The sequence below is a fragment of the Silurus aristotelis genome (assembly GCF_946808225.1).
Source record: "Silurus aristotelis genome assembly, chromosome: 2".
NCBI classification, from domain to species: Eukaryota; Metazoa; Chordata; class Actinopteri; order Siluriformes; family Siluridae; genus Silurus; species Silurus aristotelis.
In genome coordinates, this window is record NC_139575.1 from 26,758,549 (window position 1) to 26,774,871 (window position 16,323).

Here is a 16,323-nt window from a genome sequence, read left to right on the forward strand (position 1 = left end):
TGTGTGACTGTGTCTGGGGGTGGGGGGTTGGTTGCGGGACGGACGGCTTCCTCTATGGAACAAACTGTTTCGCAAGCAGTGTATGGTCTTATGGACGTAAACAAGTGTTTAGAAAATTCCAGTATATTTGAAGGATGGAATCGTTTGCTGCAGTAAGAGCTAAACATCAGCGGGAACACCTCTTGAGTCATTCCTCTCAGGTCTTCATAGACAAGAACTAAAAACCCCCTCTTCTAAATAGGGTGTATGTAGTTGATGACACAGCAACAGGTTTAAAAAAACACTTAGATCATTTTTCAGAAATACTGTTGTGTATGCCCATTTCGACACACCACATTCAATCCATGGACTACAGCTGATGAGTTTTAAAATAAGGTGCACAAAAGAAGGATGGTGCTGGAATGGAGCTCGCCAAAACCACCTAGGGCTTCAATGGGGATGCGTGGTCCGATATTATTCTTGAAACTAGATGCAATAAAATTCAATGAGAGGATCTATCAACATTTTTATCGCACTTGGAAAAAACAATGACGTACTTTGAAAAAATATGGACTCTCCGACTTGATTGTTATAATCAGAATGTATGGAGAGACAAATCGGTTTAAATGCAATCACCTACACCATTTTATGTCACAGTCAATAAAATGTTTCAACAAACCACAAATGTAACTTTCCTTAGAACACATGGACCGCTGCAAGATCCTCCTTTCAGTATGAACACCAGGCAACTATCTTCATTCATTCATTCATCTATTCGCTCATTCATTAATTCATTCGTTCGTTCGTTCTTTCTTTCTCCCACGTAAAATTTTTCCACCTTCTTTTCTTCTTATCATTATTTCAATGTATATTTTAACTTGGGTTGAAAGGGTTAATGTGGGGGTTGGGGGAGATTCAGGAAGGTGGGTTACTGCATGGGTGTCATTCGGAGGGATACACATACAAGTGTATTATTGTACTTTCTCCTTGTTGTTGTTGTTTCTGTAGAGAGAAAAAAAAACAATGACTTAACAAACAAACAAACAAACAACCTCTCCGGTGCTGTGGTCCTGCAGAAGTGACACCCTTTAATATATGATGTGACACCCACATCATTTAGTAAGCAGCTAAACTGAGGGAAAAAGCCAACGAAGGGCAAAACACTGTGATGGCTTGTATGAATCCCACATCTGCTTTTTTTTTTGCTTTTTTTTAACAGCTCTTTTTTGTTGTGTTAAATACAGCCCGTGTCAGGAAGCCTCCTCGCACCCATAAAGCAAGTCCAATGACAACGTACAGTGGGCGCTAACACAAGGACATAGTTCATCATGACATTTTGTGCAATTCCCGTCTGATTAGGGTCATTATGCCGGAGCCCTGATTTATGCTGTCATTTCCTCTCGGCCCAGCCCGCATCAATGAATCTTAATGAATTGGTAAATAAGGGTGAGGATTACACTCCGAGACACCGAAACATCCCTCTTCCTCCACCCCACCAGATTTATGGAGCCAATTAGAGCCGAACAGAGAAAATTGGTTGGCGGGGAAATAATATTCTTGATGGGCCAAAATAGCAGGAAAGCATCCGCTCTGAAGGGCAAGCACGCTGTCGGCGTGGAGTCTATAAAACCCGCGCTCACTTCTGTAAAATACAAAAGAAAACCAGAGGCACGCTCGCAGGAGACATGCCGTTTTATTGCGACGCAAAAGGGAAATCGGCTGCCTCGGATAGAAAGCTAGTGAATGAATGCTTCATTTGAACTCGCCTTCGGTCATTATTAACAAGGATGCCATTTGCTAAACGGAATGTGCGCCAGAGCCACTGTAGAGTTCTTACGTTCGGGAAAGAAAGATGCGTTCGATGTTTTCCCTCCCGATCCATCTCCCATGAAAAAAGAGTACTACAGGACTACAGATGAAAGGGAATTAAGATGTACAGTGTACCGCGGACGCGTTACGGCGCTGGCGCCTTCACGCTAAGGTAAAAAGAAATTAGAGAAACGTGTGCTCGATCCTGCCGTGTATGACTCGCGTCACAGCGCACGAATCTCGCTCTTTGTGATCAAAACGATGGTCAGCGAGAGATAGACTAACTAGCAAGCTGCTCAGGTACTTTAATGTCTTACACACCAGGGCAACACAAACACGGAAATAAGAGGTGGCGACACAAAAGCAGAAAAAAAGGAATAAACGTGCAATAAAGTAAAAAAAATTATAATAAATTCCATGTGAGAATACGAAAGGCGCAGTCAGGGGTGATAATGAGGACGCTTTATGCGTTACACACTGGAACTTGGTTTGGAGTGTAGATTCAGCTCTCGAACATCAAACAACGAGGCCCTGTTATTAGGCACAAAGCTGCGAGAGAGAGAGAGAGAGAGAGAGAGAGAGAGAGAGAGAGAGAGAGAGAGAGAGAGAGAGAGAGAGAGAGAGAGAGAGAGAAAGAGAGATTGTGTATGTGTATGTGTGTGTGTGTGTGTGTGTGTGTGTGTGTGTGTGTGTGTGTGTGTGTGTGTGTGTGTGTGTGAAGAGGGGTGGAAAATTAGAGCTGAAACCGAGCAGCAAAAAGACCTCTAATTTACTGGCATGTACAGTATGCAAATGAGATTACTCTCCGCTTAACAGCATCGTTTATGTCCATATTAATGGCATCATCATTACGGGGACTCAAATTAAATTACGCCGTAATTAGCATATGAAAGTGATTGGTGAAAGTTTAAAACAAATACCCAATTTTCGCTAATGAAGAGCTGTAATCAGTGTGTGTAGATGCGGAATGAAAACAGGCAAAACAAATATGTGTTTTCGGCAGGGAGGGCAATGACGAACTGCTCTGTTTGAACCCACCGCACAGACAACAACTCCTGACACAGCTGCTTGACGTGTGTGTGTGTGTTTGTGTGTGTGTGTGTGTGTGTGTGTGTGTGTGTGTGCGTGTTTGTGTTTGTGTACGGGGAAGGCCTTCACCCCCTCAGCTTTCATTTCCCATACATGCTCTGATCAAAGGTGTAATTTCCCACACTTGCCACTTTGGGAGCTAATCAATAAAACACTAATCACTTCACGCCTGATCTGGAGGAAGAGAGCGGGCAAGCAAGTGAGAGAGAGAGAGAGAGAGAGAGAGAGAGAGAGAGAGAGAGAGAGAGAGAGAGAGAGAGAGAGAGAGAGTGAAGGGTGAGCAAAAGTGCTGTATCTAACAGCTTATAAACTACAGTTTAAAGGTTAAAAAAAAAAAAAGAAAAAGAAAAGCTATTTCAACACCTCGGCTCTATCACAGATTTCTCCTTACTAACATTATTATTATCAGACTGGCAGAGGGAACTCTGTAAAAGCTCAGAGAGGTGAAAACATCCCATAATTCTGTCTCTTACAAATCCTCTCAACATTATCTCATGATAAACCCACTGGACTAATGAGAACACAGATTTTAGTCGATTTCATTGGGCTACGACCACAAATCTCCTCTATTACACCAAACTGCCCTGATCATCCAATACTGCTGTACATGTTTTGGTCTGTGTGCAGAAAGTTGAGCTGTATATTTTCCTTCATCTTCCCCTGATATGTTAAAGTAGCAGTAGGCGTAGGTTACATTTGAAGACGATGGTTCGCGCCATGTCCCTTCCTTGCGTTTCCCCTGATCTCGAGCGACACCGGAGCCGAGCACTTTATCAGAGACTCTTCAAAATTCAAACAAGTGACATTTTATTCATTGAGGAATCCATTAAAGACCCTGTTTCTAAGAAGTATGTAAATGACGAGCCTTTCAAGGTAGACGCAGGGCAGATTCCCCTCCATCAACTAATGACGGCGCTCATTACATGCAGGTGAGCAAGCGAAATGGAAGCGGTGTTGTGTGTGTGTGTGTGTGTGTGTGTGTGTGTGTGTGTGTGTGCGTGATGAGCGCTAGCCTCTTCGCTGCTTAAATCCCTATGAAATGCTAATATCTCACTTCTAATTAGAGGATACTAAGTCCAAATGCACCTTCACGCCTGCTGGCCAGCGACATAAATTTTGCCCCTCCACCCCACCAGCCGCCCCCCACCCGCCTAAATATGTGGTCTGACTACAATCTATTAATTTATATTTAATGTTTGTGTGCCGTGTGAGCAGAAGCTTTCGATTCGAATTCACACTTTTGCAGCCTCTTTTAGCGAGATCCACATGCCTGCAAAAGTGCCCCCCTTTTTTTTTATTATTATTATATTTTTGCACGCGCTCGCTCAGGTCTCCTTGTAAACAACAGTATAAAGGATAAACCGGTCTTGCCTCACCCCACCTCTAGACGCTTGCCATGTTTACACGTCTGCAGCCATAAACATGTTTACAAGAAAAAAGCTGCCGCCATTCTCAGAAACTGACCTTGAAATATCAGCAAACAACCAGCACAGCAAGTTCATTAAGGGCGTCGACAGGAGCGCAATAGCACCACCCCTCAGCTTAACACACGCCAAAACCCTCTCTGGGATGCTGGGGTTTCTGCTACAGACGAGTTATTTACACGTGTGTAAAAATTTATGAACTTTTGTATCATCGGCGTATTAAAACGCCTCCACTAATGGATAGCGTGAAATAGAGCGTAATTAGGGCTAGGGTTTTATAGCCACTGTTATCATGGTTATTGCTTACAATTTTGTAATGTCAAAATCAATACGGGTTACTTATGTCTGTCTCTATGCTGAGAAATGACAAGAATTTATATAATGTGCACTTACTGGGCGCACTCGGGAAAGGACAGTGCGTGCGTTTAGGACCGGTACACGGCAGTGATTATCAATTTCTGACCACAGAAATTGTGGTTTCTCACCACAGAGTTTCTGATCGTTGTGTTTAAAGCTGCAATTATTGCATGTACTACACGGAGTAAACAGCAGGAGTTCTTGTTTACTGGATTTCACTTTCAGGTCAATCACAGGTTCTGATGGGTTAATGGGTCTAATGGGTGTGGCCTCAGGCTTTCATTCCAGCCAAATCTGAAGAACACTCGATAGTTGATTGAAAACCAAAATAAATCAAGTGGAATCAGTTGGGGCTCCTGCTTGGTTAAAATGAAAGCAGGCAGCCAATGAAACTGATGCCCCAAGAGTCAAAGAAAAGTTTTCTCAAAGCACCTCGATACAAATGTATTATGTAAAATATCCAACAAATAGGCAAATATGTATAATATTTTGACTCTAAAGCTTTTTTTATTCCTGAATCTTCCACTAACTTGTTTCTGGATTATTAAGATTTCAATTAAACTAAAGTGACCATTCACTGTAGTCAATACAGGTTGTCGCCGACTTACTACATATGCAACTTACGACCATTCGCCTTTACGACCACAATCGCTAGCCGCGGCGTACGTTATTTTTTTTTTACCAGTTTCTGGCATAATTTCACAGTACTGTACATATAGCCTACTCTACTTATGACCAAATCGTGTTATGACCGGTCTGTCGGTCCCAATCGTGGTCGTAAGTCGACGACTACCTGTAATACATAAACGATTAAAAGAAAATGTGAAATCTTTAAGCACCAGAAAGTAAAAAAAAAAAAAAAAAAAAAAAAGGACGTACTTTAAAAAACCCTTAAAACCTGTCCCTTCCGTTTGTAAAGAAATGAAAACGATATGTTAACGACAATAAAAGCTGGAGCGTAAATCTCTATTTGAACTGGTATAATAAATCATTCTGAAAGATAAGGTTATACATCATGAAGTATTTGATCCTCATCTCGGGTTATGGAGATTGACATTCGAGATTCCTCGGTGTCCCAGAATGCCATTCAGCTGCCGCTGCAGATAACTCTGGGTAAATACCAGAGACACGAGGTAAAGCTAGACACACTTTATAAGCCACAAAGAAGAGGAGAAAGAGTTTAAGCTTTCCAGCACTTACACACCTGAGATGTGATAAAAAATAAATAAATACAAAAATAAATAAATAAATAAACGCTTGGGGGTAATCAAAAGTTTGTAATAACAATTCCTGTAAAAATATATAAAAGAGCTTCTCTGAACTTGAAATCAAAGAAAGGCTACAGGTCTGAAAGATAAAGTTCAACCAAATGATTTAAGGGTGCATCTGTTCTCAAGCAATTCCCCTTCCAGCAGGCTAACTGAAGGACATTTCTTGGAAGCAAAAGCAGTGAGAAGACTGATAAATAATGGGCAGTCAATATTGAGTTGTGGTGGAATGTAACATCCTGTATCCCTGCTGAGAAACACTGTAAAGAGACAATTAGATACTGAAGTACTGATGAGGCTTTCACAGAGAGAGAGAGAGAGAGAGAGAGAGAGAGAGAGAGAGAGAGAGAGAGAGAGAGAGAGAGAGAGAGAGAAAGAGCGAAGAATTTCAACAATAAAACACATGGCCAAAAAGACACTAAATAGAAGCAGGGTCTGTGTGGTGATTTGCTAATTTACCCGCACAGTAACAGTGAAAAGACATGACATTGAGTTTTTATTGTCTAAGTGGCAGTTTGAGTGCTGTGTTTCCCCTCTCCGGCCCCCCGGCCTCTACCCTCGCGGCTTTCAACAGCCAGATAACCATATTAGGACACGTATAACAAAGTAAACAATAACACCGTGGCAATGAGATGGAAATTTCTTTTTCACCTAATGGTGTTTGTCATTGCATGACTTCAGCTCCTCGGCTCAGGAGGCTTGTGTTTACAAAAAAACAATGATGGAATCGAAACGTCCGCATCGCCGCAAAAGTGTGTGGTCCCGCTCTATGCACAGAATTAGCTTCCTTCTAAAACAGTCAGAGCAAAATACCGTGTACAGGTATCTTTTCTTTGTCAAGGAATTAAGACTGTTTTGTCTTCAGATTGATTAAATGACGATCGAAAAAAATATATTTATTTTTGGTGATAATATATCAAGTGAATAATATGTTGAAGAAAAAAACAATATCTACATTAAATGGCCAAATATTTGTGATCACCTGATGATCATATCCATATGCATTTCTTCATAATGCCTCTCTCTTTGCCTACAACGGCTTTTTATACTGTAGCGTGAGAGGTTCCCTACACTGGAACTAAGAGACCCAAACCTGTGTCTGCATTGACAATGCCCCTGTGCACAATGCCAGTTCCGTAAAGGCATGGTTTGCCGAGGTTGGAGTAGCCTTGACCTCAACCCCACTGTACACCTTACATCGGTGCCTGAGCTCACTAATGCTCTTATGGCTAAATGATCAGAAATCCCCCCTTTCACAGTACAAAATCTAGTGGAAAGCCTTTCCAGAAGAGTAGAGCTTATTGAAACAGCAAATATAGAATGGGACTAGATCAAATGTGATGTGTGCATACAGGTTCAATGGTCAGGTGTTCACAAACCTTTGGCTATATAGGCTGTATATCTTAGTTGGGGTTTACACTAAGTATATTCTTACCACAAAATGTTTACATTTGTATCTATAACTGTCAGGGGGTGTTGATTAATTTTCCATAAAGCACCACAGCTCTAAACTCTGTTATTCAGTAAATAATAAAATGGTCACTGTTGACAGATTTCTGTGGCATAAGAAGAATAAAACACCGGGATTTCTTGTTATATGGGAAAGAATCAACCTGGAGGTTACTTCCTACACATTTCAACAAGTTTTACTCCTTAACTAAAACATTTGATATATAATCACACAAGCAACTAATTATTAAAAAAACTATTCATTATGGATGTACGACTGTTTCAATAAGATGAACAGTAAGAAGGCGTAGCTTTACTTCAGGTGTAGCTTCTCGGCATGCAAACTATGCTGAGTCAGTGGAAGCCTCATATTTAATTTATAATAGTTGTCTCAGTGTTTTGAGGTTCTTACACCTTTTGGATTTCGGGGGAAAAAATATCTGGCAAAAGTGAATAGAAAAGCTGATGTTCATCCACAGGCACACTGAAGTAGCCATTCGATACGGTCAGCTGTGTAAGACGCAGAAATGGAAAAGCTTCATGAATAGTGCAGTAAAAGAGATAAATCTAAGATGCTGTCTTTCTGCTCTCCTCAGCTAAACAAGTTCTAGTGTCTCCTTTTCACTCATTCAACACTTTCGCAATCAGCACTAGCGAAGTTACCGCACACTTAAAGGAAAATTAAGACCAGCAAAAATTCAACCTGTGCTCCTGTCTTTTAGATCTTTCTCCAGAAGGCTCTCTCTATATCTTTCTCTCTCTCTCTCTCTCTCTCTCTCTCTCTCTCTCTCTCTCTCTCTCCTGCCCTCGCTCACTCCCTCTCACACACACACACACACACACACACACACACACACACACACACACACACACACACACACACACACATATTCGCATGTTTAAATGCAAGCTGTTTATTTACATAACATTCAGTCTATTCCATTAAGCAGCTGCTCCAGGTGCTTTATCCGTAAAAGGGATTTTGCTTCCCCAAATAGATGCGGAGGCGCCAGAGTGCTAAAATGTTATTTGTTGAAAGCACTTCATGCTCAATATAAACTAAAGAACAACAAATGCCAAAGTTAATGAGTTTTCATGGATTACAAGCCGTATTTGGCTAAAGTCTGAGCTTGTCATACTTTTTTGGCAGCGCATTGTAATAAACTTGACTACAGTTTTTCTGTGTTCCACATGCATGTGCATTCCAGGCTTTTGCATGTGCATATCTTACCTAAAACTATTGCTGCTCAAAACCTGAAAAAAAAAATATATAATATATGTCCAAGCACTGGTCTAATCAGACGGACAAGAAGAGAAGAGAAGAGAAGAGAAGAGAAGAGAAGAGAAGAGAAGAGAAGAGAAGAGAAGAGAAGAGAAAATGATGAAGAGTAGAGAAGAGAAAATGATAAGGAGAAGAGAAGAGAAAATGATAAAGAGAAGAGAAGAGAAGAGAAGAGAAAATGATGAAGAGAAGAGAAGAGAAAATGATAAAGAGAAGAGAAAATTATGAAGAAAAGAGAAGAGAAGAGAAGAAAAGAGAAAATGATGAAGAGAAGAGAAAATAATGAAGAGAAGAGAAGAGAAGAGAAGAGAAGAGAAGAGAAGAGAAGAGAAGAGAAGAGAAGAGAGGAGAAGAGAAGAAAAAGAAAAAGATCTGTTTGCTCATAATACAACAAGCACTCAGATAAACACATGGCCACAAAATGCACTTGCAATGCATCTGAAATTGTTGTTGCTTTGTGCGCAAATTGTGGTTTAAAATCTGCTGAGAAAGTGTTTGAAAATGTCAGCTACAGTGCAGTCAATAGGTTTGAGTCTAAAAAGGAAATGTAAGTTTGGGAACAAGCGTAGGGTGGATTGAAGAAAAGCTCTCAGGCCAGTAAATGGAGTGAAGTTTAGGGAAAAGACAGCGGTGTACAAAAGAAATTAGCTACCTCTTTCACAAAACTGCTACAAATCTCCTTTTTAACACTTTTAAATCGACAAGTGTGATATGACGTGTGAGATGCGGTTTAGTTGACAAGCAATATCAAATGATGTAATTTCCCCAAATAGCTGTTTCACCAAGGTCCTAAAATGGGCTTGTGTTATAAGATTGAAAAGAAAAAAAAAAAAAAAACAGTCACACAGTTCAAATGTAGTCCAATTCTTCAGGAAAAAACAAGCATTACAAAAATTACCTCTGCTGCTTCAGGCAGTACACACACAGCTACATAGCACTGATTTACACCTGGTATAGGGAGGTGGATAAAATCCCTCATACCGTATACATGCGTATGGGGGGGGGACTTTGAGTTTACTGGCGCATTAAAGTCTGTATACCAGTCTCATACACAACATTGTTTGTTGTGCCGAATACAGATTTTACCATAAAAACGCGCACAAACAACTTACTACATCTGCTCCAGAGTTCCTCGGGGGGATGGATTTCACTTTCATCTCTCTAAAGACAAGCAGTCAGTTGAAAGAAAAAGCTGTCACCTTGATTCAATACTGAGATTCTACCATAAAACCTGCACGTCACTCACGCGCCATGTCAAGGCCCTTTTTTTTTTTCTTTCTTTTTTTTTTTTTGAGCGTCGAATAAATTAAGTTGCATGTCGATACATGAACTAATAGGTCTGTAATCAGGGTTGGTTTATGCCTTTGGAATATCGTGGATGGATGCCTCATTTCTGCATCCCTGCCAAGTTTATGTGATTTCAACTGAAGGCATGTGTCAAAGAAGTAGACTGTGCAGTCAAAGGTGAGAAGAATAAAGATTTAGAGCATCGCTTTGACTTTTAAGAGGGAATAAAACGTAAACCATCGCAGGGAAGTCACTAACGAATTGATCATGGCAGCCCTTATTGCAAAAAGCAAGCCAGTGTCTACACATTTTAGTGAAAATATTACATTTACAAAAATCCTTCCTATTCCAGCATTTTTAAGCCGGTACGAAAAGAAAAATAAAATAAAAACATGCAAAGCCGATAATGCATCGTTGTCTATGGTGTAATAAACAGCATGGGCAAAAGTATTGGGACACAGGCCTTTATCAGTCATGTGTGTTTTTTACTCCAAACTGCTCCCACAAAGTTTGAGGCACATACAGTGCCCTGCGAAAGTATTCGGCCCCCTTGAACTTTGCGACCATTTGCCACATTTCAGGCTTCAAACATAAAGATATAAAACTGTAATGAAATAAAACTGTAACTGGAACGAAATTTATTGGATATTTCAAACTTTTTTAACAAATAAAAAACAAAAATTGGGCGTGCAAAATTATTCAGCCCCTTTACTTTCAGTGCAGCAAACTCTCTCCAGAAGTTCAGTGAGGATCTCTGAATGATCCAATGTTGACCTAAATGACTAATGATGATAAATAGAATCCACCTGTGTGTAATCAAGTCTTCGTATAAATGCACCTGCACTGTGATAGTCTCAGAGGTCTGTTTAAAGCGCGGAGAGCATCATGAAGAACAAGGAACACACCAGGCAGGTCCGAGATACTGTTGTGGAGAAGTTTAAAGCCGGATTTGGATACAAAAAGATTTCCCAAGCTTTAAACATCCCAAGGAGCACTGTGCAAGCGATAATATTGAAATGGAAGGAGTATCAGACCACTGCAAATCTACCAAGACCTGGCCGTCCCTCTAAACTTTCAGCTCATACAAGGAGAAGACTGATCAGAGATGCAGCCAAGAGGCCCATGATCACTCTGGATGAACTGCAGAGATCTACAGCTGAGGTGGGAGACTCTGTCCATAGGACAACAATCAGTCATATACTGCACAAATCTGGCCTTTATGGAAGAGTGGCAAGAAGAAAGCCATTACTTAAAGATATCCATAAAAAGTGTCGTTTAAAGTTTGCCACAAGCCACCTGGGAGACACACCAAACATGTGGAAGAAGGTGCTCTGGTCAGATGAAACCAAGATCGAACTTTTTGGCAACAATGCAAAACGTTATTTTTGGCGTAAAAGCAACACAGCTCATCACCCTGAACACACCATCCCCACTGTCAAACATGGTGGTGGCAGCATCATGGTTTGGGCCTGCTTTTCTTCAGCAGGGACAGGGAAGATGGTTAAAATTGATGGGAAGATGGATGGAGCCAAATACAGGACCATTCTGGAAGAAAACCTGATGGAGTCTGCAAAAGACCTGAGACTGGGACGGAGATTTGTCCTCCAACAAGACAATGATCCAAAACATAAAGCAAAATCTACAATGGAATGATTCACAAATAAACATATCCAGGTGTTAGAATGGCCAAGTCAAAGTCCAGACCTGAATCCAAAGGAGAATCTGTGGAAAGAACTGAAAACTGCTGTTCACAAATGCTCTCAATCCAACCTCACTGAGCTCGAGCTGTTTTGCAAGGAGGAATGGGCAAATATTTCAGTCTCTCGATGTGCAAAACTGATAGAGACATACCCCAAGCGACTTACAGCTGTAATCGCAGCAAAAGGTGGCGCTACAAAGTATTAAATTAAGGGGGCTGAATAATTTTGCACGCCCAATTTTTCAGTTTTTTATTTGTTAAAAAAGTTTGAAATATCCAATAAATTTCGTTCCACTTCATGATTGTGTCCCACTTGTTGTTCATTCTTCACAAAAAATTACAGTTTTATATCTTTATGTTTAAAGCCTGAAATGTGGCAAAAGGTCGCAAAGTTCAAGGGGGCCGAATACTTTCGCAAGGCACTGTACTTGTAAAGGATGTCTCTGGATTTAGGACCATTACATTTTCCCATGACTTCTAGACCCAAAACTGTTTCATCATAACAGTGTCCCTGTGCACAAAGCAAGCTCCCTGAAGACATGGTTTACATGTTTGGAGTGAAAGATGACTTTGCTAAAAACCCTTGTGGCTGAATGAGCATATATATATATATATATATATCAGAGCTCCTTTAACCCAAAATTCATTAACACATCAGATTGAAGAATTCAACAGCGCTGTGATACAAATAGTAGTACTATTAATAAATATGTAACAGATATGTAACAGAAGATTTTTTTCATTCTAGTTAAGTGTGCATGTGTGTGTGTGTGTGTGTGTGTGTGTGTGTGTGTGTGTGTGTGTGTGTGTGTGTAGACAGGTGGAAGGAGACTGGTGATAAATAAACATGGTGGTTAGGAGAGCATGATTGTTTTAATTTTGCCTCACCACAAAATCAAGATGACACGGGAAAGCACACACAAATGTGTATTATAAGTTACCTAACACACACACACACACACACACACACACACACACACACACACACACACACACAGTAAGATGAATACCCAGACCAACAAACGACACGCAGACCATCATTTTCCTTTGTACTTCTCTCCACATTCCTGGAAGCTGTTTCTCTAAACACTCACATATGTTAATCCTGAAAGAATATTCTGGAGCTGTGCGATGCAGAACAAAACCTGCATCTTCGATAACCAAATCAAACCAATTCCGCTTAAGCTAGAGAGGAGTTGGTCTCTGACACCTGACCCATGCCACAAGCCAAACACACTCCATGAATGTCTTCCTGTTGCCACACGTGAGCAGCGTATAAAAAAAAAAAAAAAAAAAGGAATTAAAAATATGGTAATTGTGTGTGTGTGTGTGTGTGTGTGTGTGTGTGTGTGTGTGTGTGTGTGTGTGTGTGTGTGTGTGTGTGTGTGTGCGTGCATGCGTGTGTGTGACGGTACAGTTCCTGCTCAGGCTACAGATTTCCTCCTCTTCAACTGTTGGCTTGAGTGAAAAGGCGGGAAGAAAAGCAGTGATTTATGGCCGTGCGTCTGAGCCGAACAAAGGCGCATTTCCCGCCGACAGCTGATCTCTACGCCCTTCCGAAATGTTCAGTCTGTTTGTTTGTGTAGGGAAGCTGGAAAGTCAGGTGGAGTGAATCACAATTAAGACAGCTCGCTGGTGAGAAACGATGTAATGAGAAAGAGAGAAAGGAAAGGGAAGAAAGGCTTATGAACGGTGTGTAGTATTTCAGTATGTGGCTGAAAGCAGGAAAGGCGAGGGAGGCTGAGAGTGTGAGTGAGCGACAGATAAAAAAAAGAAAGCAGACTGCAAGAGGATGTAAGGGTGTGTGGGGATGTGTGTTTAAGAGTGAGCTCATGGGAAAGCATGGGAAGTCTAGTTTCGTGCCTGCCATGCCGTGTGAGACAGAACGCAGATACATCGGCTCACTGCGAGCCGCACTCCTGACATATGAAAACACCCCTCCTTTGCCCCCTTGGTTTGTTCCAGTCTCTTTGTCACTCATTTGGGACTGTTCCATTGCGAAACAAGTTGGGGGGATAATTGTTAGACAGCTCTCTGAGTTTACTCCACCTGAAGGTGTCATCACTAAAAGCCTCAAGGTAAAGTATAGTTGGTTTACTGTCTATCATTACCATAATGGCTTATAATAAGATATTGCTTAGTCTAAAAATAAAAATAAAAAGAATAATAACTAGAATGAGACATTTCCTGAAGAAATAATAATAATAATGATAATAATAATAATGATAATAATAATAATAATAATAATTATTATTATTATTATTATTATTATTATTTAATGCCAATTATTATTATTATTATTATTATTATTATTATTATTATTATTATTAATAACAATAATAATAAATGCTAATATAAAAAAAATCTAAATGATATGTTCATATGTCACAAGATTTCACAAGCTATTATATTCAAAAATAAATAAATAAATAAATAAAAACTTATAATAAATAAAAAGCAAGCCATTAAGCCCAGAAATGTTGACAAAACAAAAAGACATTCTATTTAGCTCTGTGCTGGGACGAAAAAACAACAAACAACCAAACTGCACTGCACTAATCATAAGCCTGCAGGGTCTCACCCTGGTCCTGCACATATTAGTGTTTTTCCTACACACAAAATGAGCGGCTAATTACCTTCTCTCCCCGAGTTGACAACAAAACAAAAAATAAAATAAAAATATGTGCAAAGATTCCTGTGCATTAATCCAGTTCAATAGCCCTGCCTCATAAATCACGTCATACTAATAAATAATCTTTTGTTTACCTTCTTCCAAGGACTCGCTTGCTTGAAGCTGTCTTCGGTTACAACTCTCGGAGTTTAGCCTTCTCGTTCTGTGGGCAAACCAAACACAAACGAGTGTTTATGAATGAATAATTACTGTGCGGAGCCTGAAAAACACCTGTCAGCTCTGAAGCGCATCAGTGATTCTGACAGAAGTGTGCATGTGTGGATGGGTCAAGGCGCATTAAATCATGAGTAGGGGTGTAGATATGATCACTTCACGTTTGAAACCGAGTAGCTCTGCATGTGTTTGGTAAAGATTTGCCAAGTGGCCTTCAGCATCAACAGGCATTCAGTAGGTAACTTCTGCACAGAAGAAATGCTTCAACTCGCTGCATTGTAAAAAAAATAAAATAATAAATAATAATAATAAATTACTACTGCATCAAAACAACGGTATAAACTGGAGATTTTTATTATAAATGTTGCAGACTGTCTTTCCAGGAGAAACAAATCAATAAAAAGTCTGAACGAAAGGATGCCGGAAAGGTTTTTTGAAGTAAACCCAGTCACGCTGGATCGAGGAACGAAACTTGTTTGGCTCTGAATTACCTGTGTGTGTGTGCATTCATCATGCATTCATTCTTTCCCCTTATACAATAAATAACGATGTAATTATCTCATATTAATAATGCTTTATCTACATGTTACAGTATGAAAATAAGGCCTTTATCTACTGTCTTTTTTTTTTTTATCATTTTACATAGTTACATTTAAGTTCGTATTTAGGTCATTTAAGTGTACAAAATAAAAAATACAAAAAAGGAAAAACTAATAAACAAATAAAAAAAGAATATGATTATAATAGAAATCAAAGATATATCATTATGGTAGTGACTTGTGTTTCTCAGAGGATATGCACATCCGGACCTATGCTAAAACACAGGATGCCTATAGGCCAGTGTCTGGGGGACATTTGAATAAAAGCATCAAAGCATATCCGGGTATGAAAAAGAATTTTGATCGGCTCTTTCACAATGCTCTCTCATGCAGTTTATATTTGCCAGTCAAAGCAGTGGCCGGGCATTCGGGCTGGCCAATCATGTTTATCGCAGGTGAAAAGGAAGGAGACCCAACATGCCGGGCGCAGGGCGAGTGACCAAGTTGCACCACTCTGTTCAGGGCCGCGATGGGCAAACGTAACCGCAGACATATGCACTCCTCCTTGTTTTATGTCACCGAGCGGAGCCGTGTTCTCCCTGCTCTTCCAATTCATCGAGCTCCAATTAACATAGCATCACAGCTGTTGTAAATCAACAGGCCGTCGTGACACATGACAAATCTTTTCAGCTTAAAAAGCTAAACATCATTAATTCAAATCACCTGCTATGGCCTCTGGTGCTAAATGAGTTTACTGAAATGGCTCGTCATTCAATTTAGACAAATGTTCCCTCCTTCTAATCGTAAGACCGTTCTAGCTGAGGTAGGAAAAGATGAAGGGTGTGTGTGTGTGTGTGTGTGTGTGTGTGTGTGTGTGTGTGTGTGTGTGTGTGTGTGTGTGTGTGTGGAGGGGGACAGGAAGCATGACAGAGTTTTAGATGGCAGCTGTGCACACTGCTGCATTTTCACTTTGTAGTCGAATTGCATGGCTCGTAATAGCTAAACAGATAATTGTCGGAATTGAAAGTGGTGGGGCGCGTAGTAATGGCAGGTTTAAAGCAGCAGGGTGACCGTCAGCGAGGAGCGGGAATTGAAGCTCCTATATGACGCCCGGCTGATGGAGAAGAAGTGTGGCCAAGAAGAGCGAAGAAAGAGGGATAGGAGGAGAAACAAGAGAGCCAGCTGAGAGGATCAGGTCCTATGGGTATGTAATAGAGAAGGCAAAGCGAGAGGGCTCGCTAAATGAAGAGTGCGAAGATAGATGTGGGGAAATGAAGAACAGGGAGGAGTAGGTGA

The 16,323-nt window shown here is 40.5% G+C and overlaps 1 protein-coding gene across 18 annotated transcripts in view; it reads right to left on the minus strand.

Moving 5' to 3' along the window:
- The window catches only part of foxp1b (forkhead box P1b), a 164,954-nt gene that overhangs the window by 93,355 nt on the left and 55,276 nt on the right, over positions 1-16,323 (minus strand). For 12 of the 18 annotated variants that reach the window (XM_083532775.1, XM_083532773.1, XM_083532774.1 and 9 more), the window contains one exon: positions 14,410-14,477. The exons of the other annotated variants lie outside the window; for them this stretch is intronic. The gene's annotated coding sequence lies outside the window, so the exon portion shown is untranslated. The remainder of the gene's footprint in view (positions 1-14,409; positions 14,478-16,323) is intronic. 18 annotated transcript variants of the gene reach the window in all.